This window comes from Salvelinus alpinus, chromosome 7 (assembly GCF_045679555.1).
Source record: "Salvelinus alpinus chromosome 7, SLU_Salpinus.1, whole genome shotgun sequence".
NCBI classification, from domain to species: Eukaryota; Metazoa; Chordata; class Actinopteri; order Salmoniformes; family Salmonidae; genus Salvelinus; species Salvelinus alpinus.
The window spans coordinates 65,518,543-65,545,740 of NC_092092.1; the positions used below are offsets into that span (position 1 = coordinate 65,518,543).

Sequence of the window (27,198 nt, forward strand, 5' to 3'; positions counted from 1 at the left end):
TGTGCTTCCCTGTCCTCCTTAAGACACTTGGAAGTAGGGTGCTGCTGGGCCAAATGTCTGGCCTGGTGATATGGGTACACCTAGGAGTGGAACCTTCTTTGTCAGGGAGCTTGGACTGCGGTAACCATAGGTGGCACCGTGCAACACACAGTATTGCCAAACATGTGATCATTGCCCTGAAGGCATTGGATGAGTAGGTCTGTAACTGTATACAGTTTGTTCATGGTCTCAGCATCCTAGTTTGCAGAGCCTAGTTTACCGGCCTTCTGATAGAAGACGGGAGAAATGGACAAAATCATTCTCATCTGCACCAGGAACTGTAGCTAAGCGAGTGTGTATGTTTGGCATGGCAGGGGTTCGGTCATTTGGCGTGCTCCAAGTGCATTGGAGCTCACTCACAAAGTATTTGAACAACAGGATGGATGTCTCAGTCTTTGAAGAACTGAATTAATCAAAACTTGGATGTGGACGTCATGGCAGTAGGTACATGCTTCATATTGAGGTTTTCGTTTACCCTCTCAAAGATTTCAGACATGGATCTTTTCTGGTCAACCGTCACCGCGGCGAGCTGTGGTGCATAGCATTATCATCATCATCAGATTGCAAAGAACTAGCGAGCTAACACAAGGATGGACATGCCCGACAAAAAGCAATCAGGTTAGCTAGTTGTAGAATTGTATAAGAGTAATCTGAAGGTGATTAATAGCAAACTCGTAATGTAAAACAAACGTGAGTGACGTATTAGACAGTATGTCATGCCACATAGCCATTTTTAGTGACAGGTCACATGGGTACAGTAAGGGTGTGGCGTGACTGTAAATATCTTCGATATTAAGCATATCAATCACATCGCGTGAAGGGGAAGGAGTTCCCATAGCTCGTTTGGCGACCCGCTACAAAAACGAAAGAGGACACCATCGTGTTTGAGTCTCACCTTTCCATAGAGTGGTGATATTAGTTTGTAGGCCAAACCGTTCAGACGCTAAAGACGTTTGTGAGAAGAGTGATTTTCGGGATGTCTCCTGGGCTCTAAACAGCCGAAGATGATGAGGGCTGACAATCAGATATCTCTAGCTTAAACAGATGGATTTTGATGGGGACTTCATTATTTTAATTAGAATGATGCACAGGTGCTTCCTAGAGCCTATGTTCTTTATAGTGCACTACTCTTGACCAGGGTCCATAGGGCTCTATTAAAAAGTAGAGCACTATATAGGGAATAGGGTGACATTTGGGACGTATTTTTTCCAGTATAAAGACTCTATAGAGCTCACTGTGAACTGGTCAGTTTCAATAAAAAGAGGATTCACATTTAAATCACTAACAGACAACGCATGACACACAGTGGTGCTCCACTTGATTCATGTCTCCCTTTTTATTATGTGAAATAGTTGTTTTTATATAAACATATAAAACAAATCTAAGATCCATTAAATACAGCGTATCTGTACATGTGTTTTTGTACAGGCTTTTTTCTGCAGTGATTAGCGTATTTAGATTAAATCCACAAGCATTACTAGCTTGGCTTTGGAAGAGGAGGGTGGAGGGAGTCACCCAGGCTGGCTTGGCTTTGGAAGAGGAGGGTGGAGGGAGTCACCCAGGCTGGCTTGGCTTTGGAAGAGGAGGGTGGAGGGAGTCACCCAGGCTGGCTTGGCTTTGGAAGAGGAGGGTGGAGGGAGTCACCCAGGCTGGCTTGGCTTTAGAAGAGGAGGGTGGAGGGAGTCACCCAGGCTGGCTTGGCTTTGGAAGAGGAGGGTGGAGGGAGTCACCCAGGCTGGCTTGGCTTTGGAAGAGGAGGGTGGAGGGAGTCACCCAGGCTGGCTTGGCTTTGGAAGAGGAGGGTGGAGGGAGTCACCCAGGCTGGCTTGGCTTTGGAAGAGGAGGGTGGAGGGAGTCACCCAGGCTGGCTTTGGAAGAGGAGGGTGGAGGGAGTCACCCAGGCTGGCTTGGCTTTGGAAGAGGAGGGTGGAGGGAGTCACCCAGGCTGGCTTTGGAAGAGGAGGGTGGATGGAGTCACCCAGGCTGGCTTGGCTTTGGAAGAGGAGGGTGGAGGGAGTCACCCAGGCTGGCTTGGCTTTGGAAGAGGAGGGTGGAGGGAGTCACCCAGGCTGGCTTTGGAAGAGGAGGGTGGATGGAGTCACCCAGGCTGGCTTGGCTTTGGAAGAGGAGGGTGGAGGGAGTCACCCAGGCTGGCTTTGGAAGAGGAGGGTGGATGGAGTCACCCAGGCTGGCTTGGCTTTGGAAGAGGAGGGTGGAGGGAGTCACCCAGGCTGGCTTTGGAAGAGGAGGGTGGAGGGAGTCACCCAGGCTGGCTTGGCTTTGGAAGAGGAGGGTGGAGGGAGTCACCCAGGCTGGCTTGGCTTTGGAAGAGGAGGGTGGAGGGAGTCACCCAGGCTGGCTTTGGAAGAGGAGGGTGGAGGGAGTCACCCAGGCTGGCTTGGCTTTGGAAGAGGAGGGTGGAGGGAGTCACCCAGGCTAGCTTGGCTTTGGAAGAGGAGGGTGGAGGGAGTCACCCAGGCTGGCTTTGGAAGAGGAGGGTGGAGGGAGTCACCCAGGCTGGCTTGGCTTTGGAAGAGGAGGGTGGAGGGAGTCACCCAGACTGGCTTGGCTTTGGAAGAGGAGGGTGGAGGGAGTCACCCAGACTAGAGAAACAGTAGAGCAGCAATAAATGGAGTCATCCCACTTTAATGGCTCTTCCTCAGACTCTTAAAGTGGCCTTCAAAATAGATTTCCTTAACTAACTTGAGTTCAGGAACACGGGGTTCTTTCACAGTTAACAGATTCAGCGTAGTCAAGACAAAATGCGTGTTTGTTGGCATACACCACCTGACTTCCTGTCCAACAGCCTGTTGAAACTCAAACATCCAAAAGGTAGGAGACACTAGGGAGCAAAGTAGTGTCTTTTTCACCTCCAGAGAGCTTGAAAAGAAGCTCCAGATCATATGGTACGTTCCTGTCCTGTTCTTCTCCTACCTCCTGTGTTACAGTGCAGTGCACATACATGAACAAAACTTAGCTGTGCTTCCCAAAGAGCAGTATTATTATTCCACATAAAACACAATGTGGAGCAAATGTGTTGAAGGAAGGTCCTCTTGCTTGGACACAGTCCGCATGCCTGCAGTCATCTAGAGATGAATGAGACATGCTTTTAGGACCCTATCTAGCCATGCCCCTTAAATCAAAGCAGCCAGCGCCCTTCTTAGTCTTGAAATGAGAGTTCAATTAGAGGCAGGGAGAATTCTGAAATGCTTGTATGCATGAAAGACTAAATAAATTAAATGTATTTTTTCCTATTTTTCTTCTTCAGGATAATTTGTGGAAATTATTTGGTAACACATTTCTTTGGATTCCGCCGCGGTCCTCTCTCGTTTGACCAAGTCGTGAGGTAAATAGAACTGAGCAATACAGACCATAACTCATAATGCACACCAAACCAACCGACCCCCCCCAAATGACAGACCTCAGGAAAAGAGGTGAAGAAAAGGATTAAAAACAGGAAATACTAATTTAAACAAAGCAGAAATAAGAAAAAAAACGATTTTGAAAAAACGAAACAAAAGCTAAATGTTCTTTACAAACAAATCTAAGGGCACTTGCAGCATTTAGCTTGAGGGTGCTTCTCTAAAGCTGGTTTCTGTCAGCACCAGAGGTAGGAGGTGAGAACACCAAACTCTCAAACACTGATATTCTTCCATGGCAGTGGAAATCTCTCTGAAACACAAAAAGGGATTTCAAAACCTCAGAAAAGTAACATCCCAGTGAGAACAGAATACTAAGCCCTGCGCTTTCAATTCTCCACCAAGCTAATGCACACCGTTTTCTCTCGATGCAGATATCCAATTCATACAATAACATAGGCATACACACTACCCTGGGTGCTTTCACACATACACCGGCCACCACACAATTCCAACATCACCTTTACTGAGAGGCAGTGCATGGAAAGATGAGAGGTCAACATAGCGTATCTATGAGTATGAATGGTAGCAACAGAGCGGAGCTCTAACTCCTCAAAGTTCAAGCAGCTGTCAATCCCCCACTGAGAGAAACAATCCCTAAACCATGGCTAAGAAGAGAACAAACACACTGAGCAGCCTTTCTCTCTCTCTCTCCCTTCATGTAAGGTCAGCAAATACAAAAACAAGGCAACTCGAGACAGACACCCCAGTGCCAACTCCCTGGAGCGCCATAGGAAAGGCAGTCAAGCACTAGTTCTCACTCAACAAGGGGCGTTGAGTCTGCACTACAGAGCCCCTCCCGCTGTCTCTCTCCCAGGACAGAAAGCACTAGATGTGGTCATCGTCCACAGGTTCACCCTGTACGTCACAGTAGTGTATGAAGACCACGGCCACGCGCTGGAAGACGCCCTTCCGCATCTGGCGCCGCTCAGAGATCTCCTCGCCAATGGTCTCCATGCAGATGTCTGCCGAGAGCTGGCCCTTCCTCCGCGGGGCGTAGATGGTAGCTGCAGGAGAGACACAGGAGAAGAGGGTTGACAATCACAGACTTAAATGGTGCTACCATTTTAGAGGAAGTTCAGAGTTATTCTAACTACGTAAATGGCTCAAGACACAAAGACCACCTGTACTACTCATAACAGAACTGTAAATGATCTATAAATAGAGAACCTGTTTGCCAAAGACAGTGGCTGCAAGACAAAGAGAGTGGCTGCAGGACACAGGACAAAGAGAGTGGCTGCAGGACAAAGAGAGTGGCTGCAGGACTAAGAGAGTGGCTGCAGGACTAAGAGAGTGGCTGCAGGACTAAGAGAGTGGCTGCAGGACTAAGAGAGTGGCTGCAGGACTAAGAGAGTGGCTGCAGGACTAAGAGAGTGGCTGCAGGACTAAGAGAGTGGCTGCACCTTATGATTGACTGGCACAGACTCAGTGCTACCTATCAGGTAGGTACCAGACCGATCACAGAAGAAGGCCCTGAAAAGATCTAAACATTCATGTGAATGGCTCAACAGACGGGGCGGCAGCGTAGCCTAGTGGTTAGAGCGTTGGACTAGTAACCAAAAGGTTGCAAGATCAAATCTGTCGTTCTGCCCCTGAACAAGGCAGTTAACCCACTGTTCCTAGGCCGTCATTGAAAATAAGAATTTGTTCTTAACTGACTTGCCTAGTTAAATAAAGGTAAAATAAAATAATAAAGACAAAGAGCCAGATCACTGGGCTCATATAACACATGATTGTAGAAATAGGACAGCAGTTTGGCCTGGTGGAGCTGTGGACATAGTGACGGCCACTCACGGCTCTCATCATCCTCAGTCGTAGCATGCGTAAATGTTGGGGTCAGCTGTATGTAGGGTACGGAGCCAGGGGAAGTCTGTGATCATGGAGTAGGGGACTTCATCTACCACTCCTACAGACAGAGAGAGTAGATATATCACAACAGGGCAGAGCAGCAGCTGCCACCAAAACACTAAGGGACTAGTGAAGGAACTATTGAGAAAAACTGATTAAATAATGTAGGAATTGCATCATGAAAACCTGAGGGGGACAGTAAATGGAGCATGGAAAAACACAAAAGTTTAGTTTATGTAGCATAGTGACCCTAGGGGAGGACGTAGCATAGTGACCCTACGGGAGGACGTAGCATAGTGACCCTAGGGGAGGACGTAGCATAGTGACCCTAGGGGAGGACGTAGCATAGTGACCCTAGGGGAGGACGTAGCATAGTGACCCTAGGGGAGGACGTAGCATAGTGACCCTAGGGGAGGACGTAGCATAGTGACCCTAGGGGAGGATGTAGCATAGTGACCCTAGGGGAGGACGTAGCATAGTGACCCTACGGGAGGACGTAGCTCCGCTGTGAAGAGACCCAATCTCAGTCTCAGAGTGCTGAACAGGACTTCCTCCATCTCACCCTCCAAGGTGTAGATGTCTCGGCCCCAGGGGTAGTTGGGATACTTCTTCACATCCTCTTCCGTCCGCATGGCTTCGGGGAAGAACTCATACTTAATGAGCTCCCTGTTGATGAAATGAAAGTGGTTGTTTATGTCGGGTTTTTAGATAGAGGAAGGAAGGAACTGGACACTGGTTCTTGACCACCATGTCAACAGTACAGTGATTGAGGTCAGAAAGGACTCAACAGCACCACCTGCTGGCTGTAGTTATAATGACACCAGGGCCATGATAAAGAAAGCGATCTACTGTAGGAAACAGAAGGGCAGCAATACACCAAACATCAGGGGTTGGAACCCATTCAGGGAACAGAACAGAAAACTGTGAAAGAACAACATTTTTTAGAGGAACAGAACCAGATGCAAGAACGAAAGTGATCTATACTGTTCCGGAACAGAACCATTATTTTAAAAGCATGGGAACCAGTTAATAACATTATTTTATGTTCTGGGCATTTCTTTCCAGTCCCACAAGTGTCTGCCTGCTTGCCAGCTGAAAATCTTTGCCAGTTTGTGTGTGTAGGCTACCTGCCCCTCCCCTAAAGCCTGTATAGTCTACTGTAGCTAGTGACGCTACAAATCTTATTAGTCACATGCACTTATTTAGCAGATGTTATTGCGGGTGTAGCAAAATGCTTGTGTTCCTAGCTCCAACGGTACAGTAGTATCTAACACTACACAACAATACATACAAATCTAAAATTAAAATTATGGAATTAAGAAATCTATAAATATTAGGACAAGCAATGTCGGAGTGGCATTGACTAAAATACAGTAGAATAGAATACAGTATATATATATATATATATATATATATATATATATATATATATATATATATATATATATATATATGAGATGAGTAAAGCAGTATGTAAACATTATTAAAGTGACTAGTGTTCCATTATTAAAAATGGCCAGTGATACCATGTCTATAGGGCAGTAGCCTCTAAAGGCGTGATTCAGAAATTAGGGAGATTGATTTTTTATTAGAGAACAGTGGATTCACTTTTTCAATGCTAGTTAAGTGTACTCCAGTTATGCCATGTCTCATTGGATTTATTAATTACAAAAACATGTGTTTTTATTTTAATTCTGGTGCCGCTTTGCACACACAAGCGTGCTAGCTAGCTAGCTAGCTTGTTAGCTAGCTCTGGTCTAGCTCTCTAAAACTCTATGCGGCACTTCGTGTAATGGAATGGAGAGTCATGGTCAAGGGCTAGCTCTGGTCCAACGTTAGTTAACCGCACTAGGGTAGAGTGCTCTATTATCACCTCCGGATGAAAAGCGTGCCCAAAGTAAACTGCCTGTTTCTCTGGCCCAGAAGCTAGGATATGCATATAATTGGTAGATTTGGATAGAAAACACTATAAAGTTTCAAAAACTGTTAAAATAATGTCTGTGAGTATAACAGAACTGATATGGCAGGCAAAAACCTGAGAAAAATCCATCCAGGAAGTGGGATTTTTCTATTTTTGTAGTTTTCCATTGACTGCCTATACAGATTCCATTGAATTAGGACTCAAATTGCACTTCCTATGGCTTCCACTAGATGTCAACAGTCTTTAGAAATGGTTTCAGGCTTGTATTCTGAAAAATTAGGGAGTAAGAACACTTTGAATGAGTGGACCATTCAGTGTCCCAAAGATTTTTCATTCGCGAGACCGAGAGTGCGCCTTTCTTGTTTACCTTTTATATCGTCCGTTTGAAATATTATCGATTATTTAGGCTAAAAACAACCTGAGAACTGATTATAAACATTGTTTGACACGTTTCTACGAACTTCACCGATACTTTTCGGATTTTTCGTCTGGCTGTTGTGATTGCCTTTGAGCCTGTGGATTACTGAACAAAATGCAAACAAAACAGAGGTTTTTGTATATAAAGAGAGACTTGTGAGTGCAACCATATGAGGATCATCAAAGGTCAGTGATTAATTTTATCTCTACTTCTGACTTGTGTAACTCCTCTTTGGCTGGTAACTGTTTGTAATGATTTGTCTGCTGGGCACTGTTCTCAGATAATCGCATGATATGCTTTCGCCGTAAAGCCTTTTTGAAATCTGACACCGTGGTTGGATTAACAACTCTCTGAAGTTCAAATACATTAAAAGTTCCCCAATAGAAGCCGCTCCTCCGTAGGCCTAATTCAGGCAATGCAGGTCATAACAAGATGGCCAGCGCTTCATGCCCAGCGCTCTCCTCACCCGCAAAATTTCAGTCGCATGCCGCACCCTACATGTACATAGCCTGCCCGCTCCATAGCAAGCTGCTCTACCTATTGAAGTATTTTAATTTCGAGCTAAATGTAAAATATTAAATAAGAAGTTTAAAAAGGAACAGAAAGGAGCCATATAAACTGACTAACAGGTTCAGAATGTTATTTTGCACGTGGGAAAAGTGTTAGAATAAAACAAATTAGGGATTGGGCCATTTCAGCCACAGCTGTTGCTGTCTCAGCTGTTGCTGAGAGGTGTATAACATCGAGCACACAGTCATAGACAAACATCGGCAGTAGAATGGCCTTACTGAAGAGCTTGCTGACTTTCAACGTGGCACCGTCATAGGATGCCACCTTTCCAAACAAGTCAGTTTGTCAAAATGTCTGCCCTGGTCAACTGTAAGGGTTGTTATGTGGAAGTGTATAGTGCTAACTTTACAGTTTGGTGGAGGAGGAATAATTGTCTAGGACTGTTTTTTCATGGTTCGGGCTCCGTAGTTCCAGTGAAGGGAAATCTTAACACTACAGCATACAATGACAGTCTAGACGATTCTGTGCTTCTAACTTTGTGGCAACAGTTTGGGAAGGCCCTTCCCTGTTTCAGCATGACAATGCCCCCCGTGCACAAAGCCAGGTCCATACAGAAATGATTTGTCGAGATCGGTGTGCAAGAACTTGACTGGACTGCACAGAACCCTGACCTCAATCCCATTGAACACCTTTGGGATGAATTGGAATGCGAACTGCGAGCCAGGCCTAATCGCCCAACCTCACTAAGGCTCGTGGCTGAATGGAAGTCCCCACAGCAATATTCCAACATCTAGTGGAAAGCCTTCCCAGAAGAATGGAGGCTGTTATAGAAGCAAAGGGGGGACCAACTCCATATTAATGACCATGATTTTAGAATGAGATGTTCGACGAGCAGATGTCCACATACTTTTGGTCATATACTGACTTTTGGTCATATACTGTGTCTATTTAACAGAGGATCTTTCAGGTGAAAGTATCATTACTAGATAGCAGTATGTGTTACTCACTGGCTGATGTTGGCGATGGTGTCCATCCAGCTGCGTACTCTGACCTTGTTCCTGACGTTGGGGGGGTTGCTGAACTCATGTATGATGGAGATGTGGTAGGGGTACGGCCCATGGAACAGTTTCCTCTCCAGGGCCAGAGAGTCAATCTAGGACAGGGAACAAGGAGATGGTCAGAGTAAGACTAGGTTTACAAACCATATCATGCACATGTAACAGTATAACTTTAGTACGTCCCCTCGCCCCGACGCGAACCAGGAACCCTATGCACACATCAACAACAGTCGCCCACGAAGCGTCGTTACCCATCGCTCCACAAAAGCCGCGGCCCTTGCAGAGCAAGGGGCAACACTACTTCTAGGTTTCAGAGCAAGTGACGTAACTGATTGAAATGCTAGTAGCGCGTACCCTGTCGTGGTAATTTCCTGTATTACTCAATAGAGAGAGAGAGAGAGAGCCAACCACACACAAGTCAGAGTTAAATTATATATTCCATCTTTAATATATATATACAAGCTTCACCAAAGCCCTTTAATGACTCTCAGATCAATTCAGTGTCTATAAATGAATTCTCTGAGAGTGCTTACAAAACAATTCTTAGTTTCATTTATAGCCAAGATACACCCCTCTCAACTTACAAAGAATCCTTTACCCGAAAGAGGAGTATCCTATCGCTAGACAGCATCAGCTATAAATCATCGTTCAGTTTGATCTCCCAAGACAAGGTTTAAATCTCATGCTTGATACTTCACTGTCTACCAAAACATTACCTCATCCAATGGCATATATCAATTGTCATTTCTAGATACTCCCAAACCTGGACAAACTCAAAATCAGACAGTGAGCCCCTTAGGTCAAATACTAGGTCAAGATAAGGGCAACCTCAGAGGGGACATACAATGGTTCCAAACACGGCCAAACTCCTTCCCCCTATGAGAAAAGTAGGGAGTGACTGGCGTACAGACATTGTATGAGATAACTAACTGGTTCCCCAATTAATAACTCCATCCCATGGTTTAGGAATAGTTACAAACAACGTTCCCATAAGAAACCAACGTTCCACTCTGTCCTCCTCCCCTTCTGATATTCTACTTAGTACCACATGGTTTAACAGATACATTGACTTATGAAGACAAGCCTGACCTCTCCCCTCTCTGGCCCCAAGTTACCAATCCCTAGCTCAGAAGATTCTAATGACAAGTATCTCACAAGCATATGATGAAAATAACATCTTATCTATCTATGTTACTTAGCTAAATCTGATTCTGCCACGACAACCCGCTAACTAGCTAGCCATTTCACATCTGTTACACTCACCCCCCTTTCAACCTCCTCCTTTTCCGCAGCAACCAGTGATCCGGGTCAACAGCATCAATGTAACAGTATAACTTTATGGCGTCCCCTCGCCCCGGGCGCGAACCAGGGACCCTATGCACACATCAACAACGGTCGCCCACGAAGCATCGTTACCCATCGCTCCACAAAGGCCGCGGCCCTTGCAGAGCAAGGGGCAACACTACTTCTAGGTTTCAGAGCAAGTGACGTAACTGATTGAAATGCTAGTAGCGCGTACCCGCTAACTAGCTAGCCATTTCACATCCGTTACACACAAAGGGGTTATATAATGTGCTTTATGGAGAAAACCTGGTCACATTTCCTCTGCAAATCCTATTTAATGTGCAGACAGACTGAATTGAGATTATACACATATTTGACCTAGGTTACAATCCAATTTTATTAGTTGGGAGCTATGGACTATACAAGGACTATACAAGGAGTTCCAGGCAGTGGTCCTGACCTGCTGCATGGGGCGCATGTAGATGATACGGTTCCTCTCAGGGGGCATGCGGAGGATCTGATCCAGGACCTGCTCCATGTCCAGCTTCTTACACTGTGCGTAGTCGAAACGGTTCACTATGGGAGCACTTTCCACCTTCAGATGCTTCAGCACTCTGCAGCGCGTGGCTAGGGACACAGCGGGGGACAGCAGAGGGTTAATGTTCATCCCAAATGGCACCCTACTCCCTATATAGAACACTACTTTTGACCAGGGCCCACGTGCCTCTTAAATGTCCCCCTATTCTCTATATAGTACACTACTTCTCAAAAGTACGGTGCTATTTGGGACTTAACCTTAGTATGAGAGAATGGCCCACTAATTATGTTCCTTATCAAGCCCTGATTATACATAGAAGGGAAACCTACCGTGAACAAACATCTTGGGGCATCTTCAGCACCAGGTCAGTGATGCCACAGTTAGTGAGGGTGATTCCCACCAGGTTTTTGGATTTTAGCATCCGCACCTTCATGGCATAGGAAGGGATTGTGTCACAGGGCGCTGCAGTTAGAAGGGAGTTCATGTCCTTCATTTCACCATGAAGTTCTGTGCTGCTTTGCTCAGGGAGAAGGGTCCCCCCCCCCCGAAATGGCACCCTATTCCCTATGTAGTGGCAATTGGGACGCAGCCTGAGACTCATCCCAGTAGGTGTAGTGTCCCTGCTGTGGGTTTCCTCTTCACCGTGACCCGAGGCTTGGACAGCTCTGCATGAGAAGAAACAACAGAAGCTCTATGAGGAACTCACATTTTCCACAGGCTTCCTCCTTCACTATTAAAGCCACAGACACACTCGACTACCTGTGTTTCTTCAGCTTACAATATTGAATACAATTTGATGACATGGATTTCAAATTATGAGTGTTACAAGTGTTCCATGCTCTGACAGAGAGCGACAGTCTGCTGCGGGCGCGGGTGAAAGGTCTACTGGGGAAGCTGTCCCTTAACCCCCTGGGCTGGGGCTCTGCTCCGTGGACCTCCCTGAAGCTCTGGCCCGACATCCTCTCACCACCATGCCCCTCAGCCATACCCCTCGCCCTGGCTGGGCTCTCCTCAACAGGGTCCCCGGCCTCCAGCCCCTCTGCCCCTGCTCTCCCCCCCCAGATCCTGCCTCCTCTCTAGGGTCCTGTCCCCTCCTCCTGACCCTCCAGAGGATGGGTGGTTGGGCCCACCTCGAGTCCTTTCCTCTGGGCCGGGGCGAGCCCTACTGCAGGTGCAGCGAGTCCTGACCATCCCCTCGTCTCCCAGCTCCCCTGCCCTGGCCTGTTCCTCCCGGTTCTCGGAGTCTTCTCTCCAGTGGACAGAGCATACACAGCCCCCTGTGGTGCAGACTGTCCCCCCAGCAGTCCCTGCCCCCCAGCCTCCCCTGCTCCTGCCGCAGGCTCCTTGGAGCTCTTGTCTTTGTCAGGGACCTCAGTTGCAGCCTTCAAGTCAGCCTTGGTCTGCTCACTGGTGACCTGGCAGCTCTTCTCACAGCTGGGCTCCTGTAAGGGTGTCCCTCGCTGACGCAGGGGCGTCTTCCCTTTACCTAGAACACACACAGCACAGGACTAAGAACATACTGAGACTAGCTGTGACAATGTAAATACAAGCCATGGAAATAATTGAGTCTCATGGTAAGGATAGAAAATAGCTTTTCATCGTCAACATTTTGGCTCTTATGGTCTCATATTCTACCAGAATTGTAAAAGCCTCTTTTCGATGTGAGGAGTAAAGATTTGAGAGACTCACTACTAGGACTATGTAATGCAAATGGGTGCCGGTCTTACGGTAATTGACCATTAATTAACAAACATGTTTTGCATCTTAGCTGAATAAACTAGAAAAGGATATGAAGTGGCTATGTCGAGCGTAAAAGTCTTCTACGCTAGATTTAGATTTGGCAATTTTTTCTTAGCTAGCTACATAGCCGTCTTTGTATCAAAGATAATTGTGTAGTTTAGAGTAATTAGAGTAATTATCGAGGTTAGCTAGCCAGCTATTTTCGTCCTTCTAACGTAGTCAACACTGCTAGCTAGCCAGCTAGCCAACTTCTACCGAATAGCAGCACTGTAGAAACTATTACATTACAACGGAACGACTTGATTAGTGTAGTGTTAGCTAGCTACATAGTTGTCTTTGCTGTCTTTGTATCTAAGATAATTGTGTAGTTTAGAGTAATTATCGAGGTTAGCTAGCCAGCTATTTTCGTCCGCCGCGCCGCCGTTCTCCTACCTAGTCAACACTGCTAGCTAGCCAGCTAGCCAACTTCTACCGAATAGCAGCACTGTAGAAACTATTACATTACAACGGAACGACCTGATTAGTGTAGTGTTAGCTAACTACATAGTTGTCTTTGCTGTCTTTGTATCCAAGATAATTGTGTAGTTTAGAGTAATTATCGAGGTTATCGAGGTTACCTAGCCAGTTATCGAGGTTACCTAGCCAGCTACACTTTCAAACAAAGTCAACAACGCAGCCACTGCTAGCTAGCCTACTTCACCAGCCAGCAGTACTGTATCATTTTAGTCAATAAGATTTTTTGCAACGTAAGCTTAACTTTCTGAACATTCGAGACGTGTAGTCCACTTGTCATTCCAATCTCCTTTGCATTAGCGTAGCCTCTTCTGTAGCCTGTCAACTATGTGTCTGTCTATCCCTCTTCTCTACCTCTCTGCACAGACCATACAAACTCTTCACACCGCGTGGCCGCTGCCACTCTAACCTGGTGGTCCCAGCGCGCACGACCCACGTGGAGTTCCAGGTCTCCGGCAGCCTCTGGAACTGCCGATCTGCGGCCAACAAGGTAGAGTTCATCTCAGCCTATGCTTCCCTCCAGTCCCTCGACTTCTTGGCACTGACGGAAACATGGATTACCACAGATAACACTGCTACTCCTACTGCTCTCTCCTCGTCTGCCCACGTGTTCTCGCACACCCCGAGAGCTTCTGGTCAGCGGGGTGGTGGCACTGGGATCCTCATCTCTCCCAAGTGGACATTCTCTCTTTCTCCCCTGACCCATCTGTCTATCGCCTCCTTTGAATTCCATGCTGTCACAGTTACCAGCCCTTTCAAGCTTAACATCCTTATCATTTATCGCCCTCCAGGTTCCCTTGGAGAGTTCATCAATGAGCTTGACAAGTTCCTTTCCTGAGGATGGCTCACCTCTCACAGTTTTGGGTGACTTTAACCTCCCCACGTCTACCTTTGACTCATTCCTCTCTGCCTCCTTCTTTCCACTCCTCTCCTCTTTTGACCTCACCCTCTCACCTTCCCCCCCTACTCACAAAGCAGGCAATACGCTTGACCTCATCTTTACTAGATGCTGTTCTTCCACTAATCTCATTGCAACTCCCCTCCAAGTCTCCGACCACTACCTTGTATCCTTTTCCCTCTCGCTCTCATCCAACACTTCCCACACTGCCCCTACTCGGATGGTATCGCGCCGTCCCAACCTTCGCTCTCTCTCCCCCGCTACTCTCTCCTCTTCCATCCTATCATCTCTTCCCTCTGCTCAAACCTTCTCCAACCTATCTCCTGATTCTGCCTCCTCAACCCTCCTCTCCTCCCTTTCTGCATCCTTTGACTCTCTATGTCCCCTATCCTCCAGGCCGGCTCGGTCCTCCCCTCCTGCTCCGTGGCTCGACGACTCATTGCGAGCTCACAGAACAGGGCTCCGGGCAGCCGAGCGGAAATGGAGGAAAACTCGCCTCCCTGCGGACCTGGCATCCTTTCACTCCCTCCTCTCTACATTCTCCTCTTCTGTCTCTGCTGCTAAAGCCACTTTCTACCACTCTAAATTCCAAGCATCTGCCTCTAACCCTAGGAAGCTCTTTGCCACCTTCTCCTCCCTCCTGAATCCTCCTCCCCCTCCCCACCCCTCCTCCCTCTCTGCGGATGACTTCGTCAACCATTTTGAAAAGAAGGTCGACGACATCCGATCCTCGTTTACTAAGTCAAACGACACCGCTGGTTCTGCTCACACTGCCCTACCCTGTGCTTTGACCTCTTTCTCCCCTCTCTCTCCAGATGAAATCTCGCGTCTTGTGACGGCCGGCCGCCCAACAACCTGCCCGCTTGACCCTATCCCCTCCTCTCTTCTCCAGACCATTTCCGGAGACCTTCTCCCTTACCTCACCTCACTCATCAACTCATCCTTGACCGCTGGCTACGTCCCTTCCGTCTTCAAGAGAGCGAGAGTTGCACCCCTTCTAAAAAAAACTACACTCGATCCCTCCGATGTCAACAACTACAGACCAGTATCCCTTCTTTCTTTTCTCTCCAAAACTCTTGAACGTGCCGTCCTTGGCCAGCTCTCCTGCTATCTCTCTCAGAATGACCTTCTTGATCCAAATCAGTCAGGTTTCAAGACTAGTCATTCAACTGAGACTGCTCTTCTCTGTGTCACGGAGGCGCTCCGCACTGCTAAAGCTAACTCTCTCTCCTCTGCTCTCATCCTTCTAGACCTATCGGCTGCCTTTGATACAGTGAACCATCAGATCCTCCTCTCCACCCTCTCCGAGTTGGGCATCTCCGGCGCGGCCCACGCTTGGATTGCGTCCTACCTGACAGGTCGCTCCTACCAGGTGGCGTGGCGAGAATCTGTCTCCGCACCACGTGCTCTCACCACTGGTGTCCCCCAGGGCTCTGTTCTAGGCCCTCTCCTATTCTCGCTATACACCAAGTCACTTGGCTCTGTCATATCCTCACATGGTCTCTCCTATCATTGCTATGCAGACGACACACAATTAATCTTCTCCTTTCCCCCTTCTGATAACCAGGTGGCGAATCGCATCTCTGCATGTCTGGCAGACATATCAGTGTGGATGACGGATCACCACCTCAAGCTGAACCTCGGCAAGACGGAGCTGCTCTTCCTCCCGGGGAAGGACTGCCCATTCCATGATCTCGCCATCACGGTTGACAACTCCATTGTGGCCTCCTCCCAGAGTGCTAAGAACCTTGGCGTGATCCTGGACAACACCCTGTCGTTCTCAACTAACATCAAGGCGGTGACCCGTTCCTGTAGGTTCATGCTCTACAACATTCGCAGAGTACGACCCTGCCTCACACAGGAAGCGGCGCAGGTCCTAATCCAGGCACTTGTCATCTCCCGACTGGATTACTGCAACTCGCTGTTGGCTGGGCTCCCTGCCTGTGCCATTAAACCCCTACAACTCATCCAGAACGCCGCAGCCCGTCTGGTGTTCAACCTTCCCAAGTTCTCTCACGTCACCCCGCTCCTCCGCTCTCTCCACTGGCTTCCAGTTGAAGCTCGCATCCGCTACAAGACCATGGTGCTTGCCTACGGAGCTGTGAGGGGAACGGCACCTCCGTACCTTCAGGCTCTGATCAGGCCCTACACCCAAACAAGGGCACTGCGTTCATCCACCTCTGGCCTGCTCGCCTCCCTACCTCTGAGGAAGTACAGTTCCCGCTCAGCCCAGTCAAAACTGTTCGCTGCTCTGGCACCCCAATGGTGGAACAAACTCCCTCACGACGCCAGGTCAGCGGAGTCAATCACCACCGTCCGGAGACACCTGAAACCCCACCTCTTTAAGGAATACCTAGGATAGGATAAAGTAATCCTTCTAACCCCCCCCCCCCCTTAAAAGAGTTAGATGCACTATTGTAAAGTGGTTGTTCCACTGGATATCATAAGGTGAATGCACCAATTTGTAAGTCGCTCTGGATAAGAGCGTCTGCTAAATGACTTAAATGTAAATGTAAAATTTGGCAAATTTAGAATGTCTAAGAAATCTAATATACATGGGCTGCATGCTGCCACTATCCTACTGACTATTTGAAAAAGGTAGCAAAAAAAGCTTGTGCCCTGTTCTTTGCCTCGGGCTGCACACCCTGTTCTCTCATCAAGTGATCATATATTGTCACCCATCAGACTACTCTCAATTTAAATTTTGTCGTATGTGGAAAATTTGTTTCGATTTAGAAATGGACAACTATCAAATGGGTAGGAACAGGGTCAGGGGGGAAAAAATACCTAATCCGTATGCACGGAGGCCGCTTACCCGCGGTTTAAATCATGCCGGTTTTAAAGGTGAGTGCCTGTGAAATACATATAGTAGCAGCTGGGATCCTCAAACATTACAACTATGCTTTCACACAGGATTGCATATATAGAAATGTCTTATAAGAACAGTTATTTCACGTCACGTATCAACCACTGTTTGAGGAGCATGCTGCCTCTTGCTGCGCTACAGGTGATATTCCACCCAATCTCTGTATGCCATGGGCTCTTCAACCCTGTGCTGCAGCTACCCAAAGCTTCATTTGGGAAACCAAGTGAAATCTGTTCGGGAACATCAACATGTTTTCACAACGAAACATATTAAACGGTTGACAGCCCCCATCTTTGCGTGCTGGAGAAAGGAATGAAGGAAAGAGGAGAGATGGAAACACATGGTGGTGAGATACTCTATCTAAAAGGTCATGTGTCAGCCTATTATGAAAATATTAAAAATGCCCTATTACTAGGCTATTCAAAATTAAATTCACTATAATATACAGTAAAAAATCCTCAGCCATCTAGACAATACCCCATAATGACAAAGTGAAAAAAGGTTATTAGAAATATTTGCTAATGTCTTCAAATGAAAAAACAGAAATACCTTATATACATAAGTATTCAGACCCTTTAATATGAGACTTGAAGTTGAGTTCAGGTGCATCCTGTTTCCATTGATCATCCTTGAGATGTTTCTACAACTTGATTGGAGTCCACCTGTGGTAAATTCAATTGATTGGACATGATTTGGAAAGGCACACATCTGTCTATATAAGATCCCACAGTTGACAGTGCACGTCACAGCAAAAACCAAGCCATGAGGTCGAAGGAATTGTCCGTAGAGCTCCGAGACAGGATTGTGACGAGGCACAGATCTGGGGAAGGGTACAAAAAAAATGTCTGCAGCATTGTAGGTCCCCAAGAACAGTGGCCTCCATCATTATTAAATGGAAGAAGTTTGGAACCACCAAGACTCTCCCTACAGCTGGCCGCCAGGCCAAACGGAGAAACCGGGAGAGAAGGGCCTTGGTCAGGAAGGTGACCAAGAACCCGATGGTCACTCTGACAGAGCTCTAGAGTTCCTCTGTGGAGATTGGAGAACCTTCCGGAAGGACAACCATCTCTGCAACACTCCACCAATCAGGCCTTTATTGTAGAGTGGCCAGGCGGAAGCCACTCCTCAGTAAAAGGCGCATGACAGTCCGCTTGGAGGATTCTCAGACCATGAGAAACAAGATTCTCTGGTCTGATGAAACCAAGATTGAACTTTTTGGCCTGAATGCCAAGCGTCACGTCTGGAGGAAACCTGGCACCATCCCTACGGTGAAGCATGGTGGTGGCAGCATCATGCGGTGGGGATGTTTTTCAGTGGCAGGGACTGGCAGACTAGTCAGGATCGAGGGAAAAATGAACGGAGCACACAGATCCTTGATGAAAACCTGATCCAGAGCGCTCAGGACCTCAGACTGGGGCGAAGGTTCACCTTCCAACAGGACAACGACCCTAAGCACACAGCCAAGACAACACAGGAGTGGCTTTGGGACAAGTCTCAATGTCCTTGAGTGGCCCAGCCAGAGCATGGACTTGAACCCGATCTAACATCTCTGGAGAGACCTGAAGATAGCTGTGCAGCAACGCTCCCCATCACACCTGACAGAGCTTGAGAGCATCTGCAGAGAAGAATGGAAGAAACTCCCCAAATGCACAGGTGTGCCAAGCTTGTAGCGTTATACACAAGAAGACACAACGCTGTAATTGCTGCCAAAGGTTCTTCAACAAAGTACTGAGTAAAGGGTCTGAATACTTATGTAAATGTGATATTTCAGTTTTTGCTTTGTCATTATGGGGTATTGTGTGTAGATTTGAGGGAAAAAAACGATTTAATACATTTTAGAATAAGGCTTTAACGTAACAATGCGGGGAAAGTAAATTGGTCTGAATACATTCCAAAGGCACTGTAGAATTGTAGGCCAACACGGTAATCCACCCTGCACAATCAAGAACCAACAGCATTGCCTAGGCCTGCCTATATGTTCTCTCCCACACTCATGGATAGAATGTCTGGCGCATAACATTAGGTAACCAGTCCATCCCGTATGCATAATAATATAGTCCACACAAAGGCAATTACTAGAATTTGTTTCATTTTGGAGTATAGGCTACACCAATTATGTACTAAAGACATCTTAAATCAGTATTTTTTTGTATGTTTTTCTGCCGTGAGTAATATGCGGTAGGCCATGTATTGTATAACGGCACAATCATTATTTTAATTCACGCTCATATACAGTACATGCACCAGACAGTTATTACGTACTCCACCATATTCCTGAAAATGGTTTGCTCCTACAGACAGTGAGACGTGGCCGTGGCTTGCTATATAAAGCAGATAGGCATTGAGGCATTCGGTTACTATTCGATTAAATGTTAGAACGGGCAAAACGAGTGACCTAGTCGACTGAGCGTGACGTTATCGTCGATGCCAGTATCTCAGAAACGGCCTCGGTTTCCAGAGAATGGTGTGAAACAAAAAACATCCAGTCAGTGGCAGTCCTGTGGGCGAAAACTGCTCGTTGATGAGAGAGGTCGAAGGACAATTGCAAAAATCATGCAAGCTAACAGGCAGGCCACAAACAGACAAATAAAGGCGTAGTACAACAGTGGTATGCAGAACGGCATCTCGGAAAGCTACAACTCGTCGGTCCTTGTCACGGATGGGCTATTGCAGCAGACGACCACACTCCTATCGGCTAAAAACAAGAAGAAGTGGCTCCAGTGGGCACGAGATCATCAACACTGAACAATTGATTGAAAAACATCACCTGGTCTGACGAATCCCTGTTCCTGTTGCGTCATGCTGATGGCAGTCAGGATTTTGTGAAAGCAGCACGAGTCCATGGACCCATCTTGCCTGGTACAGGCTGGTGGCCGTGGTGTACCGGTGTAGGGAATGTTTTCCTTGCACACGTTAGGTCTCTTGATACCAATTCAGCAACTAATGTTTCCGACACCTTGTAGAATCCATGCCCTGAAGAATTCAGACTATTACGGCGGCAAAGGGGGATCAGACCCGGTACTAGTTGGGTATACCTAATAAACTGGCCGGTGCATATAGGCCTACGCATATGTATAAGTTTTAGTATGCGTATGAGTGTTTTACATGCAATATCTTAAATGCTTTGAATTAATCATTATCATCTCAAAAAACTAAAAATACTCATGGGCGAAGGAGCAAATATGTATTTGCCTGCCATAGCCTGAGGGACACTGAATAATAACATCTGCATAGTAAGCAGTAACTTACTTATTATGACTGTTATTGTTATTACTGTTATTGTTATTAGTATTATTATTGTTGTTTATCATTCCAAATAGTAATGGTATGGGTGGTAATGGTAATGATAGCAGTTTAATGATAGTGGTGGTGGTAGTGGTGCATTACACCATACATTACATTCGACTATTGACTGTTACCATTTTATTGTTACTATTTTTTATATTTAATTTTGTATTATTATTTACTGCCATTCTATATTATTATTTGTCATTGTTTTAATTGTATTACAATGTATATTGTATACATTGTTGCTTTGGCAATATTGACACAATGTTTTTCATGCCAATAAAGCAGCTTGAATTTGAATTTGAATTTGAATTTGAGAGAGAGAGAGAGAGAGAGAGAGAGAGAGAGAGAGAGAGAGAGAGAGAGAGAGAGAGAGAGAGAGAGAGAGAGAGAGAGAGAGAGAGAGAGAGAGAGAGAGAGAGAGAGAGAGAGAGAGAAAATAAGTCAGAGGAGCGAGATAAATAAAAATGAGAAACGTCCCTTTTCTGTTATGGATTTAGTTCTGTCCAGACCTGCTTGTTCCTTGTCAGGCTGAGGGTTGGCAGGCTGACTGGGACCAGACGGTTCTTCCTCCTCAGCAGGCTGACTGGGACCAGAACCAGGCGGTTCTTCCTCCTCAGCAGGCTGACTGGGACCAGGCGGTTCTTCCTCCTCAGCAGGCTGACTGGGACCAGGACCAGGCGGTTCTTCCTCCTCAGTAGGCTGACTGGGACCAGGCGGTTCTTCCTCCTCAGCAGGCTGACTGGGACCAGGCGGTTCTTCCTCCTCAGCAGGCTGACTGGGACCAGGCGGTTCTTCCTCCTCAGCAGGCTGACTGGGCCCAGGCGGTTCTTCCTCCTCAGCAGGCTGACTGGGACCAGGCGGTTCTTCCTCCTCAGCAGGCTGACTGGGACCAGGATCAGGCGGTTCTTCATCCTCGACAGGCCAGGCCTCGCCCACCACCTCAGCCTCAATGTTCTCCTCCAGCACCATCCCATTCACCTCAGGAAGCTCTGCAGCAGAGGACCAGTAGTATTAAGGCCATGAGTTTGTAGCAATAGTAGCAATGTTGTAGGAATGTTATAATTAAGCAATAATGCCTAAGGGGGTGTGGTATATGACCAATATACCACGGCTAAGGGTTGTTCTTATGCGCAACGCAGAGTGCCTGGATACAGACCTTAGGGGTTGTATATCGGCCATATACTACAAACTCCCGAGGTGCCTTATTGCTAACATAAACTGGTTACCAACGTAATTAGAGCAGTAAAAATAAATGTTTTGTCATACCCATGGTATACGGTATGATATACCATGGCTTTCAGCCAATAAGCATTCAGGGCTTAAACCACCCAGTTTATATTGTCATGTAGTAAAGTAAGATTGTGAGCGGCGGCGTACCCTCTGCCCTGTGTTGTGGCTGAGGCATGGCAGCAGCAGCACCACCCTCCTCGTTGTCATTGTTGTGCGGTGGGATGTTGGGTGCGTTGTTGTTGTGCGAGTTCTGGTTGCTGACCAGAGCTGAGGAGACACCTATTCCAGTGCCAGCACTTAGACCCACACGGGCACAGCGCTGAGGGAGAAACAGAGGTCACTCAGAGACAACAGTTCAGGACAGGGAACATTATGACCTAGAAGGTGTTAACTATATAGACCAGCCTGTATTAAGCACTTCATATTCAGTCTTCCAAGGTGGTTAATATCATATATACTGGTCCTGTATGGCCCAGTTGGTAGAGCATGTCGCTTGCAATGCCAGGATTGCGGGTTTGATTCCTGGGAGCCACCCATACCTGAAATGTTTGCATGCATGACTAAGTTGCTTTGAATAAAAGCATCTGCTAAATTACATATTATTATACACTATATATCCAAAAGTATGTTTAAACCCTTTCAAATGAGTGGATTTGGCTATTTCAGCCATACACGTTGCTGACAAGTGTATGAATTTAGCACACAGCCATGCAATTTCCATAGACAAACATTGTCAGTGAAATAGTCTTACTGAAGAGCTCAGTGATTTTCAACTAGAGGTCAACTGATTAAATCGGCATGGCCGATTAATTAGGGCCGATTTCAAGTTTTCAGAAATCGGTAATCGTCATTTTTGGATGCCGATTATGGTCGATTACATTTCAATCCACGAGGAGACTGCGTGGCAGATTGACCACCTGTTACGCGAGTGCAGCAAGGAGCCAAGGTAAGTTGCTAGCTAGCATTAAACTTATCTTATAAAAAACAATCAATCTTAACATAATCACTAGTTAACTACACATGGTTGATGATATTACTAGTTTAACTAGCTTGTCCTGCGTTGCATATAATCAATGCGGTGCCTGTTAATTTATCATTGAATCACAGCCTACTTCAACTTCGTCAAACAGGTGATGATTTAACAAAAGCGCATTTGCGAAAAAAGCACAATCGTTGCACCAATGTACCTAACCATAAACATCAATGCCTTTCTTAAAATCAATACACAAGTGCATTTATTTAAACCTGCATACTTAGTTAAAATAAATTCATGTTAGCAGGCAATATTAACTAGGGAAATTGTGTCACTTCTCTTGCGTTCAGTGCAAGCAGAGTCAGGGTATATGCAGCAGTTTGGGCCGCTTGGCTCGTTGTGAACTGTGTGAAGACCATTTCTTCCTAACAAAGACCACAATTATGACATTACATTGAAGGTTGTGCAAGGTAACAGCAATATTTAGACTTAGGGTTTCCACCCGTTCGATAAATTACGGAACGGTTCCGTATTTCATTGAAAGAATAAACGTTTTGTTTTCGAAATGATAGTTTCCGGATTTTACAATATTAATGACCTAAGGCTTGTATTTCTGTGTGTTTATTATAATTAAGTCTATGATTTGATATTTGATAGAGCAGTCTGACTGAGCGGTAGTAGGCAGCAGCAGGCTCGTAAGCATTCATTCAAACCGCACTTTCCTCCGTTTGCCAGCAGCTTTTCGTAATGCTTCAAGCACAGCGCTGTTTAGGACTTCAAGCCTATCAACTCCCGAGATTAGGCTGGCAACACTATAGTGCCTATAATAACTGTTGGTTATTCACATTACTTGTGTGATAAGCAGTCATGGGCAGTCACTTCCATCACAGGACTTTCATTGTTTTATTCTGTGTTGTTACCGCATTCAACCCACATAATGCATAGTGCATTTAATGTTTTTTTTTATTATTATAGAAACCTAAATCGTGATATATATATTTTTGATCAAATCGAAACTGACCTCATAAAGCACTAATTACTCAGCACTAGTAACTATACAGTATAACATCTTAGACCTTGACTGACTCACACTGCAATAGGAACTCATCAACGTATCCGAGGTGCAAAGTCTCAAACTGGGGGAACTCCAGTTCAGCCATCTTCAGTGCACAGAACACCCCATCTTTGGTTAGGGAAGGCTGGATTCAAACCTCACGCAATCTAGAGGAAAACCCAAAGCACTTGCTAAATCTCCCCATTCATCATGTTTATCTATTGAATGATCTTAAACAGTGAGTTGTTACCTGCGTGCAGCAGTAATGATGAGGTAGCCCAGGTCAACTTCAAGTGCATTCTTACAGGCACCAAATACAATAGTGTGCAAATTGCAAAATCCCCCTGGGGCACAATAGGTAGGAGTAAATGCAGAGGGTGATTGAAACACACATAAACTGTACTGAATATCATTAAGATGGTCCTTCAGCTTACCTGACTTCCAGCTGTCCTCCACCACGTGCTGGATGAGCCCCCCAAGGAAGGGTACTCTGACCAACTCCAGCTGCTTCAGGTTGCCGGCTGAGGCCAGGCCTGTCACCAGGGGAACGTACTTCAGGGAGTTGGTGGGGCCCGCGCAGTTCCTCATCACAAAGGTCCGTAGGCTGACACACAGGAAGTCTTTGAAGGGCTGGGGCTTGGTCAGGCGAACCCACTTTAGGTAGAGGTGTCTCAGCATGGACACACAAGGGATCTCTGGCACATTCACCCCTGGGACATAAGAGGAGTACAATAACGTAGTACACTGTGGTGAGTGTCTTTAGCCTGGTAAATACAGTTGTCCATTGAGCACAACAAAGGAGTTATCTAAAGCCCACACAGCTCTGTTACCAGGCTAGGGTATCATGGCCTAAACAGACAGGTAGCTATAGTCCCTGATGCACTCACCGATGAGATGCAGGGTTTGTATTTTGGCGGCGATGGGGGTGGCGAGCTTGTTTTCGGGGGGAATGGGGAACATCCCGCTGTGGCTGCGGAACTTCCCCAGGATGTGGACCTGAGGCATGTAGTGCCAGATCACCTCCACCAGCTCCAGATGAGACGTCTCCACTCCCTGCAGACAGACGAAGACATCTTAGCGTACACGGACAGACGAAGACATCTTAGCGTACACGGACAGACGAAGACATCTTAGCGTACACGGACAGACGAAGACATCTTAGCGTACACAACATCTCTACTAGGCATACAGTATCATAGAGCTGGTATAACTCTAAATGTCTTAGCGTACACGTACATGACGTCCTGCGTAGGTATCACTATAAAAGATCTTTATGCAAACGTATAAATAGCTTTGAAGATCACCTCAACATGAATGTTGTTTTCTGAATTGAACATAACAGTCACAGGTCGTGTCCCAAATGGCACCCTATTCCCTATATATAGTGCACTACTTTCAACCAGAGCCCTATGGGCCCTTGTCAAAAGTAGTGCAGTACACATGAGCCCCAGACTCACCAGCAGATTGGGGCAGGCCTGAAGAGCCTCCAGTACTCCTGGGATGCTGAAAGCATGGTATCCCCGGACCTTGCGGTGCTCCAGGTAGCGGGGGTGCAGTCCATACAGCTGCTTCAGGTCTGGCATCTTCTTCAGCAGCATAAGGAAATTGGGGTCCGTGAATCCTGCTCCATTGCACCAGGCCAGAACAGTTACAGAGGGTTAACTACAGAGTGAAGTCTGTATAGGTTCCCTATCACAGAGTACGTACATATTACCTGCAATCTTAAGTGCTTTAATCTTTCATTTGTGTTTGACAGCCCCAAAAAATTTACCATTCAAAAAAATAACTATCAACTATTCTGCATAGGATCATTATCATAATCAATCATAATCAATAATCAAATACAAAGCATACCATGTACCTCTCTGCCTACCTGAGGGAATGTACTCCCACCAGCGGCTGGCACACAGGTCCACCACCTTCACCCGCCGCAGGTACTGTGTTACCGCCTCTCGGAGCTTCCGAGACAGGCACTCCATACACATGACGTCCTGCGTAGGTAGATACCTGCATGGACGAGGAAAGCCCTTGAACTGAAATTGGTCCCTAACGCAGGTAAAACTAAGTATATGTTATTTTCCAAAAAGCTTTTTAAGCTTAGTTCAACAGTTTCTGATGATTTATGGATGGTGCCTACATTGATCATGTGCCCGCTTAAAAACATCTGGGTATCTTTCAAAAAGCATATTGATGAGTTAAGTCAATCATTAAAATGCGATTCCTTTAGGGGAATAGCGCATGCCTTCCACAGGGGGTTGGTGGCACTTTAATTGGGGAGGACGGGCTTGTGGTAATGACTGAAGTGGAATAGTATCAAACACAAGGTTTGATGCCATTCCATTTACTCTGTTCCAGCCATTATTATGAGCTGTCCTCCCCTCAGCAGCCTCCACTGATGCATTTCATTAAACAGAAGAAAACAAATTATTCAGTCAACATTCATACCGGTTATAGACTATGGGGATATCGTCTATATGAATGCAGCTGCCACTGTATTGAAGCCATTGGACAGTTTATCATAGCTTATCATCACACTACGCTTAATTACAGGCGACAGGTTCAGTACACATCACTGCATTCTGTATCAGAAAATCGGCTGGCCCTCAAGTTTCATAGATCGATGCATTGCACTATTTTTGTTTATAAAGCCCTCTTACACAAACTTCCGCCATACCTTACTTCATTGTTAACCAGACCCGGTCTCAGGGACAGCTAACTCTGGAGATCCCTTCTATCTCCACTGAGTTAGGCAAATCTGCTTTTTTAAATTACTTGTGGAATAATCTTCAAAACTCTTAAATGTGATGTTCTGGTGCCTCTAGGGCAATTCAGGCAGCTGATTGACCTTCTTACTGAGGTGTTTGTTTTCTATGATTGTGTTTTGTATCTCTGTTTTGTTTTTTGTGGTGCATTATAGTGTTTTGTAGTGAATTTTGACTTCAATACCAGGTTTAGTATCACAATACTCGATACCATCACAATACCACAGCAAAAAAAATGCATATTAGCCAAAGTCACAGAATGGCACTTGATCCAGGCAGATAAACTCAGCTACTGCTAAGTTCAATATCATTACATTATAAAAGAATACATCAACATTTTTCAGAGACAGCCATGTATGCATTAATGAATAAATTATACAATTAATGACTGTTTCTTTTTACCAATCTAACTAAATAATGGTAATAATTTAATTTAATGGTAAATCTATTGATAAACTGGGTAAATCAAGATGTAGCCTAGGCCTATTCACAAGACAGGTGAATACATATTCAATAGGAGTGTGTGCATGCATTGAGTTATTGAGCTTGTTTAGGCTGATTTCAGATGTCAATCTGTGTCCCTTCCATTTGGGACTTATTTTATTGTACTGATCAACATAATTTTCATAGAAGTAGCTTATTTTATTTTTTGCTGTCTAACCAGTAATGAGGTCATTTATGAGGCAAGAGAGGCGCGGTCCGTCAGTTCGCTGAGGCAATAGATAATCTCTCACCTCTCTCTCAAAGGTTATGTGAATGAATACAGTATTGGTGGTAATCGTCTTAGAAATCAGCATGTTTTGCATATTATCACAAACTAAGTATTAGGGTAGTGA

General features: G+C 46.0%; 1 pseudogene; it reads right to left on the reverse strand.

Moving 5' to 3' along the window:
* Positions 1-2,191: 2,191 nt before the first annotated feature.
* Positions 2,192-25,585, reverse strand: LOC139581906 (F-box only protein 38-like; annotated as a pseudogene).
* Between the last annotated feature and the right edge of the window lie 1,613 nt (positions 25,586-27,198).